Raw genomic sequence first — 20,439 nt, 5'->3', positions numbered from 1 at the left:
TTGCTGCAAAAATGCTCGATTAAACACCCTGAGCTCGGTGGAACTTTGAAAAGTCGCTTAAAAAGGAAAAACTAGAAAGTTTAAGACTCTGAAAAGCTGTTAAACACTTAGATAGTTAAACAAGTTAGAGAAGTAACAGAAAACTCAGCCGCATACACACACAGACACACACAGACACAACACACACACACAACTCTGTGAAGCTGAATGAAAAGTCCAGTGTACCTGCCTGTGTCTTATAGTGCCACTCTGACCACAGACACACCCCTGACAGCCTCAGGACATGCCCCTCCTGCATGTGTGTGTGTATGTGTCTGAGTGGGTGTCTGAGTGTGTAGGTGCGTGTGTGTGTGTGTGTGTGTGTGTGTGTGTGTGTGTGTGTGTGTGTGTGTGTGTGTGTGTGTGTGTGTGGGTGACCGCTCCAAGGCACCACTTCACCTTCGACCACACATGAAAACATTTCAAACATTAGTTGGAAAATAAATGAACCGCTTAAACCCACTCACTGGTCAGGACACACATGTGTACACACATCACACACACACGTATCAGTAAGCGTGTGCTGAAGGTATCATTTAACAGGGTTTGTACACCTGATGTATGCACATAAGAACCATGTATTACCATATATGTTAAAACCACATATGCAGATAACACACACAAACACACATACACATATGGAAAGCCATAATAGCCATGCCTTATACAAACAAGAAAATAAAACATGTAATGAGTTTATGATTTTGGTCCGGCGAGGTGCCTCATGGCAATGACAGGCTTCCGAGGCATAATTTTAGGGGGGAAGAGAGAGATAAAGCGAGGACAGAGAAACCACTAGCTTATAAAAAAACACGGCGGGGCTGAAGGGCAAGGGCCGATCTGGTCGAACAGGAAGAGAAGAGCGAAAGAGAGAGGGATGGAAAGAGGAGAAAGTGGCAGGGAGTGACACTGCTAAAACCTCAGCCTGATAGCATGATATATATAGAAGCATTTGTTAAAATGCCATACAGACCAGAGCAAGAGGCTAATTACAAGTCACACATGCACACATACTGTATATGTGCACTCAGACACACATGCAAACATGCGCTTGTGCGCACACATAGCCGAACAAGGGGAAAAAATGATCAATAAAACGACAATGATAGAGAGAGCAAAACAAAAACGGGACCTGCAATTAAGTACCTCCTTTTTTTGGAAAGTGTCAAGTAACAAACTGGACCGAGCTGGAGGGGTAGAGGAATGTGAGGACTTCCACAGAGAACCTCACTTGACCTCTAGAAATGAAGCAAATGTGCTTTAAGTGCAGCAGGGAAAGGTGAAGCTGATCCTTTAGATTGATGAGATGCATATGCTTTCAAATGATGGCTCCATAGGGTTTCAACGTTAAATAAAACCTATTTTTAAAAAAAAGCTTTGATGAGAGATCAAGCATTTCCTAAAAGTTGTTTTTCTGTTAAGTAACATTTAATTGTTTCTCACTGGTTGGGTAAGTGCAATAATACTTAAGCTACAGTGTCACTGCATGTGCTGAGTGTGTGCAGCAGGGCCATGTGCACGGAAACTGTAATTAAAATACAAAATGATGTCCATAAAGGATGTTCAAAATGAGCCTAACCGCTGCCTTTAGAAGTCAACCGTTCACAGCCAGACAATCCAAGCTTGCAATGTCTGCATGTGATGCTTTTGCATTTAAATCCTCTTTGACTCTGGATTTCTTCTCAAAACCACTACAGTAGGGACCGCCAACACGTGGGACTTCCACTGGAGCTACATCCACGAGTGCCTTCAAATAACCATTTTCTTGTTTGCTGGTACTTCTCAGGCTCATGGCATTGGAGAACTTTTCAGTGTATTTTAAAGAAACTTGTTCTCGGGAAGAACTTTACATTTCATGTCACTGATTTTCAGCAAAGCAGCAGAGAACAATGCCATCCATCAATAAGTCCATCCATCATCTTGGTGGCAGCAGCCTAAGCAGAATGTTTCAGCCATCCTTCTCCCCAGCAACACGTTACTCCTTGGGGCATTGAGAGGCGTTTCCAGGCCAGATGAAACATATAATCTTGTCAGCAGGTTCTGGGGTCCCCTCCCAGCTGGGTGTGTCTGAAAAACCTCAAAGTGAGGTACCCAGGAGACATCATAGCAGTGGCTTTACTCTGGGATCCCTCCGGATATCCAAGTTTCTCACCCTATCCCTATGGCTGAGTCCAGCTGAACTATGGCGATGACTCATTTTGGTTGTTTGTATTTGCAACCTTACTTTACTGAATCGTCACCCTGATCTCATGACCATAGATGGGTTAAAATGTACGTTGACTGGTAAAACGAAAGCTTCGCCTTCCAGCCCAGTTCTCTTGTTTCTTGTCCAGTACAATACTTGCATATTAATCCACCAGCGGAACCAGTTTCTCCGCTTGAATACGATCCTAAGTCATGTCTGTGTAAGGTTCTCAGTCATCCAGGTCATGTTAGTCTAAATAGCTTGAAAAAAGGGTGGTTTAAGTGTTTGGTTTAAGTGTTCTGGACTTATTTAAGTGCTTTGAAGGTGTTTTGGCTTTCATACAAGAGATTTCTTCAATTCTAAAACCAAAAAGTGGAGAGTCGCCAGTATTGAAACCCTAGTGAGGGTTGTACCTTTGAAGGTGTTCCTTTGACTATTAATCATGTACCTCATCACATGAGTCAGGGCGTGAAAATAGGCATGGGTCATTACTGCCAGAGGTTTCGGGTGGAACCACTGTGAGACCTTGCCCCACTCCATCATGTGATCTATTGAAGTCACATAAGTCACATCCTCAGATGCTTGAACATCTGCATTTCGGAAAGCATCTTTCTGCCAACCCAGAGGGAGCACTCTACTATTTTCTAGTCGGGAACCATAGTCTCAGACTTGGAGGTGCTGAATGTCTTTCCAAACATTTCACACTCAGCTGCAAATCATTCCAGTGTTCGCTAAAGGTCATGCTCCGACAAAGCCAGCAGAAACACTCCATCTCCAAAAAGCATGGATGCTATTTCAAGGCACAAACAAGGCTCAAACACACACTCTCCTCAACCTGTCTATGTTTTTAGATCCTGTCTGGCAATATCAAAACAGGATCAGAGACAAGGGAAAAAACTCACAAGAAGACCAGATTAAGAACAACCGGGTATTCCTCTTCATTTTGAATTCTTCTGTTTCAGCCTTACCAGAATACACATTCTTACCTTTGATTTGCACAGCTAGTGTTATAAAATACCATTTTATTAATAAAAAAAAACTATAAAAGGAAATAAAATGACAAATACCAATGTAAACTGACAGCTTCTTAACAAACCCTAACATTTGCTAACTCCCTAAATTGAAGACCCCGTGATAAGAAAAGCAGTGGGCAGCTGTCATCATAACTCACTAGAAGTCTATTCATAGACAATGTAAAACTTGAACATAGTTCAACACTGGGAAAATAAGACCAATCCAAAAGTCTATCTGCAGGTGATGGCTGTAGTTGTCCTATAGAAGTCTACGAGAAACTAGCTAAAAACTAAATCCATCCATCCATTCGCTTCCACTTATCCTTTTCAGGGTCGCGGGGGGCGCTGGAGCCTATCCCAGCTGTCTTAGGGCGAGAGGCAGGGTACAGCCTGGACAGGTCGCCAGTCTGTCACAGGGCTAACACATAGACACAGACAACCATTCACACTGACCTTCAGTCCTGCATTCACACCTATGGGCAGTTTAGTGTTTTCAATCAACCTATCCCCACTAACTGCATGTCTTTGGACTGTGGGAGGAAGCTGGAGTACCCAGGGAGAACCCACGCAAACACGGGGAGAACATGCAAACTCCGCACAGAAAGACCCCACCCTGATGGTGGAATTGAACTCAGGACCTTCTTGCTGTGAGGCAATTCATTAACCAATGAGCAAGCAGTTTCAACCTCCATATCACATCATGATGGCGGATACGAAAACGCTCATCTAGAGGATCCCGAACGAGTCTTCAGAAACTACTGGATCACATCATAGTAGCCACACCTTTTTATTCTTATGAGTTTATTATATCATATTCATTAAATCCACCCCAGATTTTTGATTCGGTTTTTTAATCTGTTTTTAATTTTCAGATCTTTTTCACAAGTGGTGGAAGTTGCTTAGTTGTAGCCCAGGATAATTGTTGCATGGTGACGGAAAAGAGGGACTATGTAGTTGATTTACAATGCATGCTGATTCCTGTGGCAACGTTCTATATTTTGTAAAAATAAAAATAAAAAAATTATAAAACTACGAATTACAAAAAAAAAAAAAAATCCAAAACAAATCTTACCAGTGCAATAACAACATCATCATTATTATTATTTATTTCACAGAAAAACCACAAAACAGTCCTTTTTAAGCAAGTCAGGTATCTGACTCAAACATTCATCGTCATCTACCTCATCATTAACTATTGTGTTAATTAGGTGGCTGTTTAAAAGAGTCACCTGGAGAGATCCCATTAGCCTCTGTGTTTGTATGTGATATGTAATTAGTCTGTAGCTACTGGTCAACACACCAGTAAACACTCACAGTCATGTCATAGCTAACTTCTAGTTGCTTTCTGGTCTGTAATTGCAGTTTCTTGGTTATATCGCTCCGATATGATAACCCTGCTTGCACGCATGTGACAGCCATGTGCTCGGGCTTGGAGGCTGCAGTCAGATGGATATTGTAATGAAAAAAAAGAGGGAGAGGGGACAAGAGCGTAGGAAGAGAGGGAGGATATAACAGGACATTAGCACCTCTAAGAATATCCCTGCAAACACAACAAAGACGCCAACGCGACGCCAACACCCGGAGTGCTTTCGTCATTTTATGTGAACGGGCGAAAACAACAAAACAGGATAACAATTAAAAAAGAAAAACACCTCAAAGGAAAGGGAGAGGAGAGTGATGACTTTTTCTAAACTTTGTAAAACAGTAATTACCCCAAAGCCTGCACGCTGTTATTTCACACATACAAATAACAAGTTACGAAAACGTCAGATGACCAGTCACATGCTCTGCTCGGTTCTGAAAATAGCAATAATAAAGAATGGCGAAGGCATGACAAAAACATGGCTGTTATTCTCTTCTGTGGTGGTTTTGGAGGCGAGGACCAGTTAAATGTGTTGGAGAGCTTTTTCTGGCTCCTTGATGTCATGCTGCAGCTCAGCTGAGAAATCCTTCAGGATGAAGCTGTGAAGGAAGGAAAAAACCACAAAAGAGGAAACACAAGAATGAGTGGAACTCCTCGCCTTTCAGGCAGAGGTGACTGAGCAGCGCCTGAAATCACAGGTAAACCGAGGCGAAGCCACCATGTTATTGGCTTCCAAGCAATGAGCCAGGATTTTGGTCAGGCATGGGACTCTATTTAATTTTTCTGTGAAAAGTCTAGACACACAAGAACGCCCCAGTCATGCTGACAGATCTGGCACGTTTGAGTTATTTAACAGTGGTGTTCCCTGGCAACGATGTGTAATCGCTAAAGCTTTATCAATTGGTTGTTACATGAAATGCCATTCCAGTAATAGCTCTTAGAATGAAAAAAAAAGCAGTAAACAGCTGTCCAAACTGATACTTCACTTTAGTTTGTAGGCTTTTCTTTTCTAGATCTCAAGTTCTCCACCCCTTTGTTTACCTGTTTTTTAGCAGTCTAGCATCCACAGTTTCAAGACATCGTTTTCAAATTTTGTGTAACGATAGATACCAATAACAATTTGTTTTTGCCATAATGGTTGCAAACGGTGGCTAGCATTGCTGCCTCACAGCAAGAAGGTCCTGAGTTCAATTCCACCATCAGTCTTTCTGAGTGGAGTTTGCATGGGTTCTCCCCGGGTACTCTGGCTTCCTCCCACGGTCCAAAGACATGCAGTTAGTGGGGATGGGTTAATTGGTAACTCTATATTGCCAATAGGTGTGAATGCAGGAGTGAATGTGAGAGCGAATGGTTGTCTGTGTCTATGTGTTAGCCCTGCAACAGACTGGCAATCTGTCCAGGGTGTACCCCGCCTCTCGCGCTAAGACATGTAGGATAGGCTCCACCCCATCTGCAACCCTGAAAAAAGCTAAGTGGAAGACAATGGATGGATGGTTGCATTGATTTGCTAAAATAATAGTATTCTGTTAGTCTAAATAAGCTTAATTAGCTTAAATTGAAGACTCAGTTTGTTTAATATGCTATCCCTGTAATGCCTGAACCATGAATAAACTGCAAGAAAATATTAGTATAAGTAGTATAAGTATTATTGAACCTTCTGACAACAAATTTATATATATGAGTTTTAATTTGGATCATATTTGCACATTTTTGTGCAATTCATTACCATCAAATGTATCATGCAATTTATTTAAGAGGGGGAAAAAAAACACACTGATGATGTCGAGGTCTCAAAAATGCATCTACCAAAGTTACAAAGTAACTTATTATATTCATGTTTTATATATAAATTTCATTTTATTTATTTTTTTTCTTTGATTAAACTTTATTTTATTTACCAATGCATTAAAATACAGTTTCAGACATAATTACAAATTTGTGAAATGGGACTCCCCAAAATCTGCTTTTACAAATAGGTAACCAAACACCCAAATGCAAAACATGCAAATATAAATATTCACAGGATCCCATGGTATGGTCACATAAACCCAATCACACAGTGGCGCATTAAAATACTAGCATAAATGAATTAAAATGTGAACTTCACAAAATAAAGATTTGGGGAATCCTATCCGTAGAGCGTTTGGATCAATCATGTTTTAGTTGCAGCTGTTGTAGGAAGCTAACACTTAACATTTTGTAGCACTTTCACACTGATTCTAGATCTGTGAACCTTTGCAGGTCACACTAAAACATCTCTTTAGTTTAAAACTAAAACTCACTTTGGTTTGTTATCAAATGAATAAATCAAGCCTGGATTTGTTTGGTGTCTTTAACCCTCTCTGTTCCAAGGGCACCATAACAGAACTGACTCTACACTCTGTCCCAGTTGTATATTATTACATAATCCTGTTAAGCAAGTGCACTTTTTTTCTAATTTAAAGGTCATATATCCTCGATTCAAACTTACTCACCAATGTGAATACTGGGAGTAACTGAACACATGGACCAATGTGGTTTATTGAGGTTTCATGCAGTATTCCCACCAAAAATCAGACTCAGTGGACTGACGCATTTATTATTTACTGTGGCAACAGGCACAGTTGGCCTAAAATAACACATTAGTTAACAATAATAAACCTATTAGTTTTAAATAATGGATTTGGGAATTATTAACACCGAGTTAGACAATAACCCTAAAATGTCTGTGAAGGTTCTCAGTCATCCAGGTCATCGTAGTCAAAGGAGCTTGCAAAGAAAAGCGTCTGGACTTCTTTAAGTTGCTTGAAGACGTTTCACCTCTCATCCGAGAAGCTTCTTCAGTTCTAAGGTCAAATGGTGGAGAGTCCCAGATATAAACCTAGTGGGAGTGACCCCCCACAGAGGGACAAAAGGACCCCCTGATGATCCTCTAATCGCCTGAGCCAAGGTGTGAAACTGGGTGTGGGTCCCAATCAGCCAGAGTTTCGGGTATGTTCATTGTGAAACCTGGCCCCACCTTATCATGCGAATTCCTGAGGTCTACCGGAACCAAATTCCCTGTATGTGTCTGCACATATACTTGGCCAATAAACACGATTCTGATTCTGATCAAAGATGGAGAGGTAAACACATGCTGCTCTACAGGCTGGAAACCTCTGCATTGTCTTAGGTTGAAATCCAATGAAGTCCATCAGATTATCTCAGAAACGTGAGGTCAGCTAAGCCTGAAAGAGGGTTGTTTGCCTTAATTCCTTAACCGTTTTAACCTCTTGGAGCTCAATGATACACCATTTCGGAAATGCACATTCAATATCACCCGTCGCTCAAGTAAAAACTGATGCTCATGTCAATGCATGCATGCATGCATGCAAAAAAAAAAGTCTTGGATTTCAATCTCTGTCACAGGCCTGGAACAATAAAACTCCAACCACGACTTCATATGGTGATAATGGCTACCCTATTGTAGTCATGATGGGGGATACCTAGCTGTGACGCACGTAAGCAGCTATTATCTTACGGGCCAAGAAGTCAAATACAATAAAAAAGAACTGAGGTGGCAAAAAAGGTTTAAGGTAATTATACTCCATTCTTCATCAGACATTTCGTGTCCTGAGAGATAATGTGCACGTGTATGTCAGCGACGTGATCAGAGCAACCATACCCTCTGTTTGACTTCACAGAGGTGCCCATTATTGGCAAATGAAAAGCTGATTTACGCCAACGCTTTCTACATTAGTGCTCAGGCAATGTCTCATTATGGGGAACGTGTGCGATAACTGGGCAATTGTCGCCCCTTCACATGCGTCTGCAGACGGATGCGTTTTCCCTCACTCTCCATTTGCGTCTGTTGGGCCTCATCTGTATCCTTTGGTCATGTTTTCCAGTGGAACTGAACACCGGCTGAAACTTAGTGGGCTTCTCTTGTGTCACGTAGACATCACCGAGTTGGAACGAGAGAAGGTGAACTGACCAGAGCAGAGAAAAAGAGGGCACCAGAGAGGGAACCAGAGAGCAGGAGAACACTACAACGTCATTTTCCTGCAGCTACCACAGATGAACCATGTGCACAAACACAAATAAGAATCATTACTTTTTTTTTCAACCTCTTAGTTGTTGCAAGCAGATGCAGCATTGTATGGGAAGTCGTAAATTCAGGAATGCTTTGCATTTTGCATAAATGGCCACACAAAAGATGGAAGTCTTGGAGATAGAGATGTTTTTGAAGACTTTCCCATTAATTTAGATTTCGCCCGAATTGTCAAGAAAAAAAAGTGTTTTTCACAGAGGAGACAACACTTTGCTGTTGTTTAAGCCACCACGCCGACCACAAACCAATTCAGACTGCAAAACAGCCGTAAAAGGATCCACGCTCTTCTGTTTTCTGGGTTTTCACAGGATGGTCTTGAGTTGCGAAAAAGTGGAACCTGCGGACTTGTTTTTTCCAGCGCTCGCGGTTTTCCCTTACATCACCGCCGTCATTAACAGTGGATGTAAATCACCTCCTCGTGTTCAAGCATTTTAAATAATGATTCACTGCTTATACACAGACACACACGTGCTATCATAAAACACATTTTCACACACGCAAACATGTGAAAGCAATACGAAAACAACCCTTCTAACATGTTATCTCAATTTGTCCACCAAATACAAAGGATTCACTTAATTACTGTTTTAGTCGCTGCGAGGTAAAAAAAAAAACAAACTGCCTCAGAGGATGAGCTCAGTAAGGAAAACAGGATTTTTATTTGGATACCTGCACTATTCATACATGTGATCTAGAGTCATGAAAAGATGAGTGAGCTTATAATAAAAGGTTGCTTTTACCAGCTGTTAGATAAGTAAACAAGTCTGCACAGTAAATATATGTAACTGTATATACATTAGCCAGTTAGCTAAGCTTAGGATAAAAGACAGTCAGGCTCTGATCAGTGGAAATAAAATCTAGAATATGAGAAGACTATCCCCTCATCATGTTTCAGGAAGGGACACAACACACACATAAATTAACATAAACAAAATTCATCTTTAATAATCTTTTTGCTTGTTAATAAATAAATAAAAACAGAATCAATTAAAAATGAATCAGCCAGCCACTTGGCAGCAACTTAGTGCATTCAGGCATGCAGACATGGGGCTCTAACTCAGGAGGTAGAGCAGGTCGATCCCTGGCTGCTCCAGTCTGCATGCCAAAAATACCTGGGCAAGATACCAACCTCAGGTTGCTGTTATCATACAACAGAGTGAGAATGTTAGACAGAAAACACTCACACAGAAAAAGCACATAAAAGGTGGTTGAGTGATTGAGCAAAAGAGGACCCGCTGAAGTTTAAAGCAAGCATCAGAAATGGAAAGAAAGGTGATTTAAGTGACTCTGAATGTGGCAAAGTTGTTGGTCCCACTACAGTACCTATTGGGATTTTCCCACACAACCATCTCTCTTAATTGTTGGGGTTTTTTCTCTGTTATTGTAGGGTCTTTCTCTTACAGAATAAAGTGCCTTGAGGCGACTGTTGGGCGTGGTTGTTGTGGTTTGGGGCCATATAAATAATGAAACTGAAAGTTTACCGAGTATGGTCCGAAAAAGAGAGTGGGTAAAAACCCATTGTTGATGGATGGTTGTTACAACCAAGGTATGCAGAAGAGAATCCCTGAACACACAACACATCACACCTTGAAGCAGATGGGCTACAGCAGAAGACACCGAGTGCCACTCCTGTAAGCTGAGAACACAAATCTGAAGCAACAGCTCACATGGGCTCACCAACACTGGACAAAAATTGGAAAAACGCTGCCTGGTCGGATGAGTCTTGATTTTTGCGGGGACATGAAAAGCATGGATCCATCCTGCCTTATATCAGCAATTCAAGTTGCTGATGGTGACCTTTACTGCGTACCCATCATCTGCTGGCTGCTTCCAACAGGCTAACACACCATGTCACAAAGCTCAAATCATCTCAAAGTGGTTTCTTGTACATGACAGTCAGTTCACTGTACTCAAACTGGCTCCACAGTCACCAGATATCAATCCAATAGAGCAACTTTGGGATGTGGTGGAGCAGAGGATTCACATCTTGGATGTGCAGCTGGCAAATCTGCACCAACTACGTGATGCTATCACATCAACATGGACCAAAAGCTCTGAGAAAAGTTTCCAGCACCTTCTTGAATCTATGCCAAAAAACATTTAGACCGCTCTGAAGGCAAAAGTAGGTCCAGCCTGGTAATAGCAAGATGCTAAGTAACTAATGAAGTTTACGGTGAGTGTACTCTAGTTTCCACCTCTATTGATTACAGTATTTTCAGCCCTGTCTATGTAATGTACATAAAAGTCGCATCACAACCGAGCCGATGGTGATGCAAAGTCAACTGATGTTTTCATGTTTGTAACTTTGTAAAATCTTGTTCGCGAGTGATGGGAGAAGGGAGCCGGAGATCGACAGACGGATTGGGGCTGCAGCTGCAGTAATGCAGACGTTGCACCGGTCCGCCGTGGTGAAGAGGGAGCTGAGTGTAAAAGCGAAGCTCTCAATTTACCGGTCGATCTACGTCCCTACCCTCACCTATGGCCACGAGCTGTGGGTAGTGACCGAAAGAACGAGATCGCGGATACAAGCGGCAGAAATGAGCTTCCTCCGAAGGGTGGCTGGCCTCTCCCTTAGAGACAGGGTGAGAAGTTCGGCCATCCGGGAGGGGCTCAGAGTAGAGCAGCTGCTGCTCCACATCGAAAGGAGCCAGCTGAGGTGGTTTGGGCATCTGACAAGGATGCCCCCTGGGCGCCTCCTGGGTGAGGTGTTCCAGGCATGTCCCACCGGGAGGAGGCCCCGGGGCAGACCCAGGACACGCTGGAGAGATTATATCTCTCGGCTGGCCTGGGAACGCCTTGGTATTCCTCCGGATAAGCTGGAGGAGGTGGCTGGGGAGAGGGAGGTCTGGGCCTCTTTGCTTAGGCTGCTGCCCCCGCGACCCGGCCTCGGATAAAGCGGATGAAGATGGATGGATGGATGGATGGAACTTTGTAAAATACTGGAAAGCTAATTAACAATGATCTCATCATCATCTTGTATTATTAATGCATGCTAATAAAAATATACTCATCGTTATAGCGATGTCAGAATTTATTCAGTTCACAAAAAGCAGTTCTGGCAGAATTATTCTGGCTCTGAGTTTGATGTAGGTCTACTGCAGTGCAGAGACTCTGAGACAGAGTAAGAGCAGTGAATTTTCACCAGCCCTTCTCTTACAATGGCATGAATAACTCGCACATATTTGTGCACATATTTAAAAACAGTGTCTTATAAATTTCTATGTTGCAGCAGATCTGAATTATAGCATAATTTCACAATATCCTGTGTACCGAGCTGTATTAATACCTCTGTAAAAGTGCTGCAGCAGACCATAAAATTCCTGCTTTGAATACTACTTTATCATTACTCAGCGGTTGTATTTAAATTGGGCATGCTTGTAGCACTTCTCACATAAGACACACGCGAACAACACTCACACAGCCACTAGCTCGTGTCTCGTCACAAAGACATCGACCCGGACATGTTGATTTGCTCTGGCAGCACAAAGCCAGCGACTGGTTACTGGCGAGTTCAGCTAGCAGATTGTGGTTGCTTTTAGATTTATCTTGCCTCTCGCAGCGTCTGTGGAGCAGCAAAAAAAAGCTGCAGTCCCTTTCTTCCTGTTTTCTCAGAGCTTATTTTTAAAACTGTGTCATTAAACAGCATACAGTAGGCAGCGACAGGGGATACAGAAGACAGAGAGGGGAGAGGTCATTGGGGTACGCAGGGCGAGAATGCAGCTGAAACCACAGCAGACTTTTGTAAACTTGAGATAACAAAGAAACGAGACATCCGGGAAGTGACACTCTTCCACAACCAGACTGTCAAATGAATGAGCCTGACAGATGGAAACTCTGTGCAGCGTGACTTGCAGTTTGCTGTCTTAATCTAAAACAAATGAAGGGCGTATATGTGTGAGGAGGCGAGCACTTTTGCTCATGCCAGCATCTTTCCAGGTCTTTCTGTCTGTAATTATGCAATCCTCCACTAGTGTGTGTGTGTGTGTGTGTGTGTGTGTGTGTGTGTGTGTGTGTGTGTATGCTGAACCGGCTTGGATTGGGATCTGCGGTTTGTGCAGTGGGAATTTCATTGGCAGTGAGTTTCCTGGCTGACATTGGGGAGGCATGCAGGCAGCTGTGGCACGAGGGCGGAAGAGGGCCGGGCGGCACTCCCAACCACTCTGGTTGGACAGATGGACAGACAGATGATGCGATTGACAGGTTAATTGAAGCTTAGGCTTTGACTCCCACATGCACTCACACACGCTCAGAGGTGAAGCAGTACATCACTGCAATACAAGAAAATCTCAGGCTTCTTATCTGCTCCAGGCTGCAGTGAACATATACTTTTATCTGCCTGTTTTCAATCAATCTCGCCTTTTCCATTCGCCTCTTTCTCATTCTCATGAGTACAGCACACAGTAAATGCTGGGTGGGTGGAGAGGTAAAATGGGAGTTACACTTAGTTCATGATAACTGCACCAACTCCTAATTAAGGAGAGCATGCATTTAACTGGAACACCAGCTGAGCACAAAACATGGTAAAAAGTTGCAATGCATCAGATTGCCTAAACTTACAATAATCAAGCCAAAGAAGGAACATATGTGAGAGACATGCATGTTTGTTTAAACCAGGGTAATACCCAAAAGTTTAAGCCTGTGTAAACGCTTTTGAGGAATGCCTTAGCTGTCAAAACCGACAGAAAAAAAACAAACTGCACATCACTAAGGTGTAATGGCACAAATAATCATAATAAAATGAATAAATAAACAAGAAACAGCCTGTAGATGCTCCTCTTTGCAGTCACAATTCTGACTCCAAAAGCTGCCAGACAAGCTACAAAGAGAAAATTATATTTTTTAATGTAAATTCTCAAATGTTAAAAAAAAAAGACTTTTAACACTTTACATCACTCCCTGAACTCTCACTCAAAAAAAATACACCTAATGATCCACATACACTGCAGTCTCCCAAAAAGCAGCATCCACTGAAACATGGTCCAACAGTTGGTTACGCAGTTCAGACGAGTTCAGGCAGAAGGATTTACTTCCATTTTTAAACCCTCTACTTTCTTCTTCCAATCAGCTTCATTTTATCTTCATACATATTTTATTAGTGGCTGAGCCACTGTATGGGAAATATACTTAAATATTTAATACCACCGCACTCATTAAAAGGCTGTTTAACCCAAACCAGTAAACCACTGGAGGGATTTCATCACCCCACTCTGCTGCATGGTCTTTCACAATGAGCTGTGAAAGTACATGACAGGAAGCAGGAAGTCTGTCTTCCCGAAACATCACGGCAGATGAATAAATTTTGCACACATTCAGTTAAGAAAAAACTCCCTAAAACGACTGCGCTGTAAAAACACCGGGACTGGGGAAGCCGAACGTGGCCCTCTTCTGGTGAAAAGCGCATGTGAGTGAGTAAAGTTCAAACCCTGTTATTGATACAAGCGTGCTGGAATTTGGGATTCAGACAAAGGAAGCCCTCTGCCAAAGATGACAGTCTCATCTCGGGGCTTGCGCATTTGTGAGTGTGTAATCAGGGGAGCTGGCTCTTATTGCGGTGTGCTCCTTACGCAGCAGTATATCCTGCCAAAACCACTCAAGTATGGTGTTGTATGTGATGGCGCTAAGGCACGGTTTGAAATGAGCAGTTACTGGAGCACACGCTGCAAAAGTGAAACTGTCTGAACGCGGTAATTGAACCAACTTGACGTGTTTGCAGCTTCTCCGCTTCTCGACTGGTGTCAAGCCAGCCTCCAATTCGAGACTTGCAGTCAAGCCAGCCTCCAGTTTGTTTTACGTTCCCTGTGTATTCAAAGTATTACGGGAATGGATGTGGAAACCGTATTTCAAAATAAAAGCCAACTTCGAGTGAATTAACAGATATGTTAAGAACATAATAACATATAATTTAGGCTTTTTTTTTTTTTTACAAACTCTAATGTTAGATCTATATGACACAGCCTTGTACCCTAATTGTGCCCTGTCACTATCAAGGCCATCTTATTTTGGATTTCAAAGTAAAAGCCCTGTGAATCTTCATTTTTGAACTACTCTTTCAATGACTTAATAATGCTCTTAAAAGCAAAAGTCGTATTTCCAAATACTATTTGAACTTTATATCAACACTTTCCAACCACAGTCTTTTTACAGTGATACCATATCAATATCAAGTCAGTCTGATTTTGCCTTTCATAGTAATGGCCCTTTGAAATTGTCCATAATTGACTTAATCTTCTAACGATTCAAAATGCTCTAAAATGAAAAATTATTGTTTCCACAGGGTAATTCCACCTTAGATCAACAGTATACAGCCCCACAGTGATACCATATCAATATCAAGTCATTCTGATTATGCCTTCCAAAATAAAAGCCTTTTTAAATTGTCCATAATTGACCTAACTTTCAGTGATTTCAAAATGTTTTAAAATGGAAATTTCCTGTTTCCACAGGGTAATTCCACTCCAGATCAACAGTATACAACCTCACGATGTTACCATATCAATATCAAGACATTCTGATATTGCTTTAAAAAATAAAAGCATTTTCAAACTGCCCATATCTGAGTTGCTCCTGGAACAATTTCAAAATGCTCTAAAATGGCACATTCCTGTTTCCACAGGGTAATTCCACTTTAGATCAACAGTATACAGCCCCACAGTGATACCATATCAATATCAAGTCATTCTGATTTTGCTCTCAAAAATAAAAGCCTTTTCAAATTGTCCATAATTGACCTAACTTTCAGTGATTTCAAAATGCTCTAAAAAGGAAGATTTCAGTTTCCACAGGGTAATTCCACTTTAGATCAACAGTATACAACCTCACGATGTTACCATGTCAATTTCAAGTCAGTCTGATTTTGCTTTTCAAAATAAAAGCTTTTTCAATTTGCCCATATATGACTTACTCTTGGAGCGAATTCAAAATGCTCTAAGATGGAAAATTGCTGTTTCCACAGCATAATTCCACTTTAGATCAATAGTATCCAACCCCACAGTGATACCATATCAATATCAAATCAGTCTGATGTTGCCTTCCAAAATAAAAGACTTTTCAAATTGCCGATATACGACCTACTCTTTTAAAGAATTCAGAACGCTCTAAAAATGAAACTTGCTCTTTCCACAGGATGAATCCATGTTAGATCAAAAGTGTACATCCACACCATGGTACTACTTCAATTTCAAGTCATTCTGATTTTGCCTTCCAAAATAATGGCCTGTTGAAAATGCCAATAACTTACCTAACTTTCAGTGATTTCGGAATGCTCTAAAAAGGAAATTTTCTGTTTCCACAGAATAATTTCACTTTAAATCAACAGTATACAACCCCACAGAGATACGATGTTAAGATCAAGTCACTCTGATTTTGCCTTCCAAAATAAAAGTATTTTCAAATTGCCCGTAGACGACCTACTCATTTAACGATTTCAAAATGCTCTTAAATTGAAAGATGCTGTTTCCACAGGATAATTCCACTTTAGATCAACAGTATCCAACCCGACAGTAAAACCATGTAAATTTCATGTTGGTCTGATTTCGCCTTTCAAATTAATGGCCCGTCGAATTTGTCCATATGTGATATACTCTTTCAATTATTTCAGAATGTTTTAAAAATGAAAATTGCTGTTTCAACACATATTGGGTTTTCATTTTGAAAAGCAAAATCAGACTCAATTGATTATGACAGAATTGAATCATAAAGATGATGTAAAAGGAAGCTGAAATTGCCACTAGGTTGTAATTGATAGTACGTTTATATTTTAAGTCTGTGGAAAGATGTCATGGTTGGTTTGCAAGCTGTTTTGTAATTTCTTTATTTAGAATGACATCTTTTAATTTGAAAGGCGAAATCAGACCAACATGAAATTTACATGGTTTTACTGTCGGGTTGGATACTGTTGATCTAAAGTGGAATTATCCTGTGGAAACAGCAAAATTCTTTTTAAGAACATTTTGAAATCGTTAAAAAAGTAGGTCGTATATATGCTCAATTTGAAAGGGCATTTATTTTGGAAGGCATAATCAGAATGACTTGATATTGATATGGTATCACTGTGGGGCTGTATACTGTTGATCTAAGGTGGAATTACCCTGTGGAAACAGGAATTTTCCATTTTAGAGCATTTTGAAATTGTTCCAGGATCAAGTCAGATATGGGCATTTGGAAAATGCTTTTATTTTTGAAAGCAAAATCAGAATGACTTGATATTGATATGGTAACATCGTGAGGTTGTATAATGTTGAACTAAAGTGAAATTATCCTGTGGAAACAGCAAAATTCTGTTTAAGAACATTTTGAAATCGTCAAAAAAGTAGGCCGTATATGCTCAATTTGAAAGGGCATTTATTTTGGAAGGCATAATCAGAATGACTTGATATTGATATGGTATCACTGTGGGGCTGTATACTGTTGATCTAAAGTGGAATTACCCTGTGGAAACAGGAAATTTCCATTTTAGAGCATTTTGAAATCACTGAAAGTTAGGTCAATTATGGACAATTTAAAAAGGCTTTTATTTTGGAAGGCATAATCAGAATGACTTGATATTGATATGGTATCACTGTGGGGCTGTATACTGTTGATCTAAGGTGGAATTACCCTGTGGAAACAGGAATTTTCCATTTTAGAGCATTTTGAAATTGTTCCAGGATCAAGTCAGATATGGGCATTTGGAAAATGCTTTTATTTTTGAAAGCAAAATCAGAATGACTTGATATTGATATGGTAACATCGTGAGGTTGTATAATGTTGAACTAAAGTGAAATTATCCTGTGGAAACAGCAAAATTCTGTTTAAGAACATTTTGAAATCGTCAAAAAAGTAGGCCGTATATGCTCAATTTGAAAGGGCATTTATTTTGGAAGGCATAATCAGAATGACTTGATATTGATATGGTATCACTGTGGGGCTGTATACTGTTGATCTAAGGTGGAATTACCCTGTGGAAACAATAATTTTTCATTTTAGAGCATTTTGAATCGTTAGAAGATTAAGTCAATTATGGACAATTTCAAAGGGCCATTACTATGAAAGGCAAAATCAGACTGACTTGATATTGATATGGTATCACTGTAAAAAGACTGTGGTTGGAAAGTGTTGATATAAAGTTCAAATAGTATTTGGAAATACGACTTTTGCTTTTAAGAGCATTATTAAGTCATTGAAAGAGTAGTTCAAAAATGAAGATTCACAGGGCTTTTACTTTGAAATCCAAAATAAGATGGCCTTGATAGTGACAGGGCACAATTAGGGTACAAGGCTGTGTCATATAGATCTAACATTAGAGTTTGTAAAAAAAAAAAAAAAAAAAAAAAAAAGCCTAAATTATATGTTATTATGTTCTTAACATATCTGTTAATTCACTCGAAGTTGGCTTTTATTTTGAAATACGGTTTCCACATCCATTCCCGTAATACTTTGAATACACAGGGAACGTAAAACAAACTGGAGGCTGGCTTGACTGCAAGTCTCGAATTGGAGGCTGGCTTGACACCAGTGCTTCTCGGCAGAATATTTTGTGCGAGATTTAATTGACTTAATTGGCTGCTATAAGACTTTAAACCTAATAGGAAAAACATATGCGAATAAATCAGAGCAAGAACTTCGTTAAAAAGCGAGTAGGTGGATCACACCATCAGTGAGGTCATCACGCACCCATTACAGTACGTGAAGCATGCGCTCATCCTGCCGTTACAAAGCGCTACACATGCGGTAACACAACCGTCTATTCATTCCATTTAGTTTAATTAAGTATTAGTGACTGCTTTACTGTTCATATGAATATTCAAACTATTTAGTGATCGATAAAGGCGGCTAGGCTAAATTTTAAGTCAGTAGCCAAGTTAAATGAACGAACTACAGATGCTACACGCTATGGAAGTCCATGTGTATGTTAAATAAAATGAATACAAACGCAGTCTGTGCAGACACACACGCATATAAGAGCACCGTTTTATCAAAAAACAAACAAACCGAAAACGTACTTCTTTAAACCTTCATAGCCAAACAGCACTGAAGTTTTCGCCCAAACGCATGGCTCTAACCTTCCAGTATGTGCCGTGTGCCGGTTAAGTCACACGAAAACGTTACCGCCGTGCGTAAAAGCGGTCTGGTCTGCAACACCGGCTTAGTGGCGAGTGAAGCTCCAAACGATTCTGCCACAACTTAACTACCGGCTTCAGCAGCCATGCAGGTTATCCCCTCTTGTTTTAAAGAGGAAAAAAAGTTGTTTGACTTACCGGTTTGGTGAATAAACGGAGTGAAAATCAGTGTTCAGAGACGAGCATGATCGATTACAGGCGACTAGATTAGCAGGTGTAATTAAAAAGCTTGGCAATGGATAAAAACCACAAAGCCGGTGTTGAGGTTCCCCCTCTCTCTCTCTCTCTCCCCGGCTCCTCTGTGCGTGTGTGTGTGGCACATAAACACGGAGCTGGCTAACTCTGAGCTCACAGTGCGTCACTGCTGCAAGCTGAAACCCCCGTCAGTGTGTGTGTGTGTGCATGTAAACCCCCTCTGTTGCCGGTAGTATAGGCAACAGCCAACTGTGGCTCACAGCCTGGCAGATTCAGTTCGCAATATGGAGGCCCAGAGTGTTTAAAGCTAAATAAACACTAAACTACAGATGAATAAAAAACGTTCCATATTAAAAACTAAATTTAATATAGTCAGACAATGAAAAGAATAAGCTTAATGTTTCATTGTTTTATATTTAACTCATTTTAGAAGTTTTTCTTGTGACATTTTTGCCAAGACTTTTTTTTTTTAAATACTTTAAATCTAGTCCATATTACACCGTAAAGCCAACAAGGTTTCATTTCCTAGACAACAGAGCTAGCCCAGGAAAATATTTTAATACCACATTATTATTGTAATCCTCTGGTTCTATAAATAAATTCAGGCTAAGTAATATTAAAAGGGACCTATTATGCTCATTTTCAGATTTTCTTGGATTCTCCTGGAGTCGTTTTGAATGATTCACGGTTCAAAATAGTAGCAGAGCCACTAAGTGTAAAAGTGTCTTATGAAAAGCAAATATGCTTGAAACCTTCATTTTTGTGGTGCATTAAATACATAAAACTGGAGCCCAGCAGTGACCAAGTGTTTTTGTTTCTTTTTTTACTGTCTGCATGTTTTCTTCCCAGCAACTGGCCCCTCCACCCACCCCTTGATGTGGATGTGCATATATCTTTCTAGTTTTATGAAGTGAGGGCTTCAGTGCAGTGCAGGCCCTCAGCATACATAAGTGTATAATGTGTTTTAACATGACAAGGACAAGGCCTAACTTCTTGTTAGTGATCATGATTGACTTCAGCTGGTAGTTTCTCTTTTCTGTCATGAAAGTAATTTGTTTGACAGCAGTTATTGGCCTGACAAACTCTCAGAATAATGGGACAGTCCAAGAAACTCTGAAGATCTAAGAAGCAGAATTGTAGATTTACAAGTTCAGAAGGTCTCTTGGAGCCATTTCTAAACACCTGCAGATTCCAAGATTACTATTCCGAATAATCGTATTCGGATGTGTTGCCTCTTTGCCAGAATCTGGAAGAAGACCCAAACTGTCACTGTCAGATGAGAGGAAGTTGGTTAGGACTTTCAGGAAACAACCCAGGAACCTGACACCAACATCTCTTTCCACAGAGAACCCTGTTTTACCTCACCATGGACGGAGAGGGTGTCAACCAAGAAAGAAGCTACTGCTCCAAAAGGAGTACTAACTCCAAATTCTTCAACTTCTCATTTGAAAGTTGGACACAGTTGGGTGTTCCAACAG

At 40.7% G+C, this 20,439-nt stretch overlaps 1 protein-coding gene across 4 annotated transcripts in view; it reads right to left on the bottom strand.

The window, feature by feature from the left end:
- relt (RELT TNF receptor) overlaps positions 1-19,149 on the bottom strand; it is a 33,330-nt gene extending 14,181 nt beyond the window's left edge. Inside the window, exon 1 of one of the 4 annotated variants that reach the window (XM_085429259.1) lies at positions 18,905-19,149. The gene's annotated coding sequence lies outside the window, so the exon portion shown is untranslated. The remainder of the gene's footprint in view (positions 1-18,904) is intronic. The other 3 variants (XM_085429257.1, XM_085429258.1, XM_085429256.1) reach the window with 3 other exon arrangements.
- Between the last annotated feature and the right edge of the window lie 1,290 nt (positions 19,150-20,439).

The sequence above is a fragment of the Rhamphochromis longiceps genome, linkage group LG14 (genome assembly GCF_057381845.1).
Source record: "Rhamphochromis longiceps isolate RC_006_pf linkage group LG14, R_longiceps_female_GT1.1, whole genome shotgun sequence".
NCBI lineage: Eukaryota > Metazoa > Chordata > Actinopteri > Cichliformes > Cichlidae > Rhamphochromis > Rhamphochromis longiceps.
Note: the sequence above shows the minus strand (reverse complement) of the source record. Positions and strands in the feature narration are given on the sequence as shown.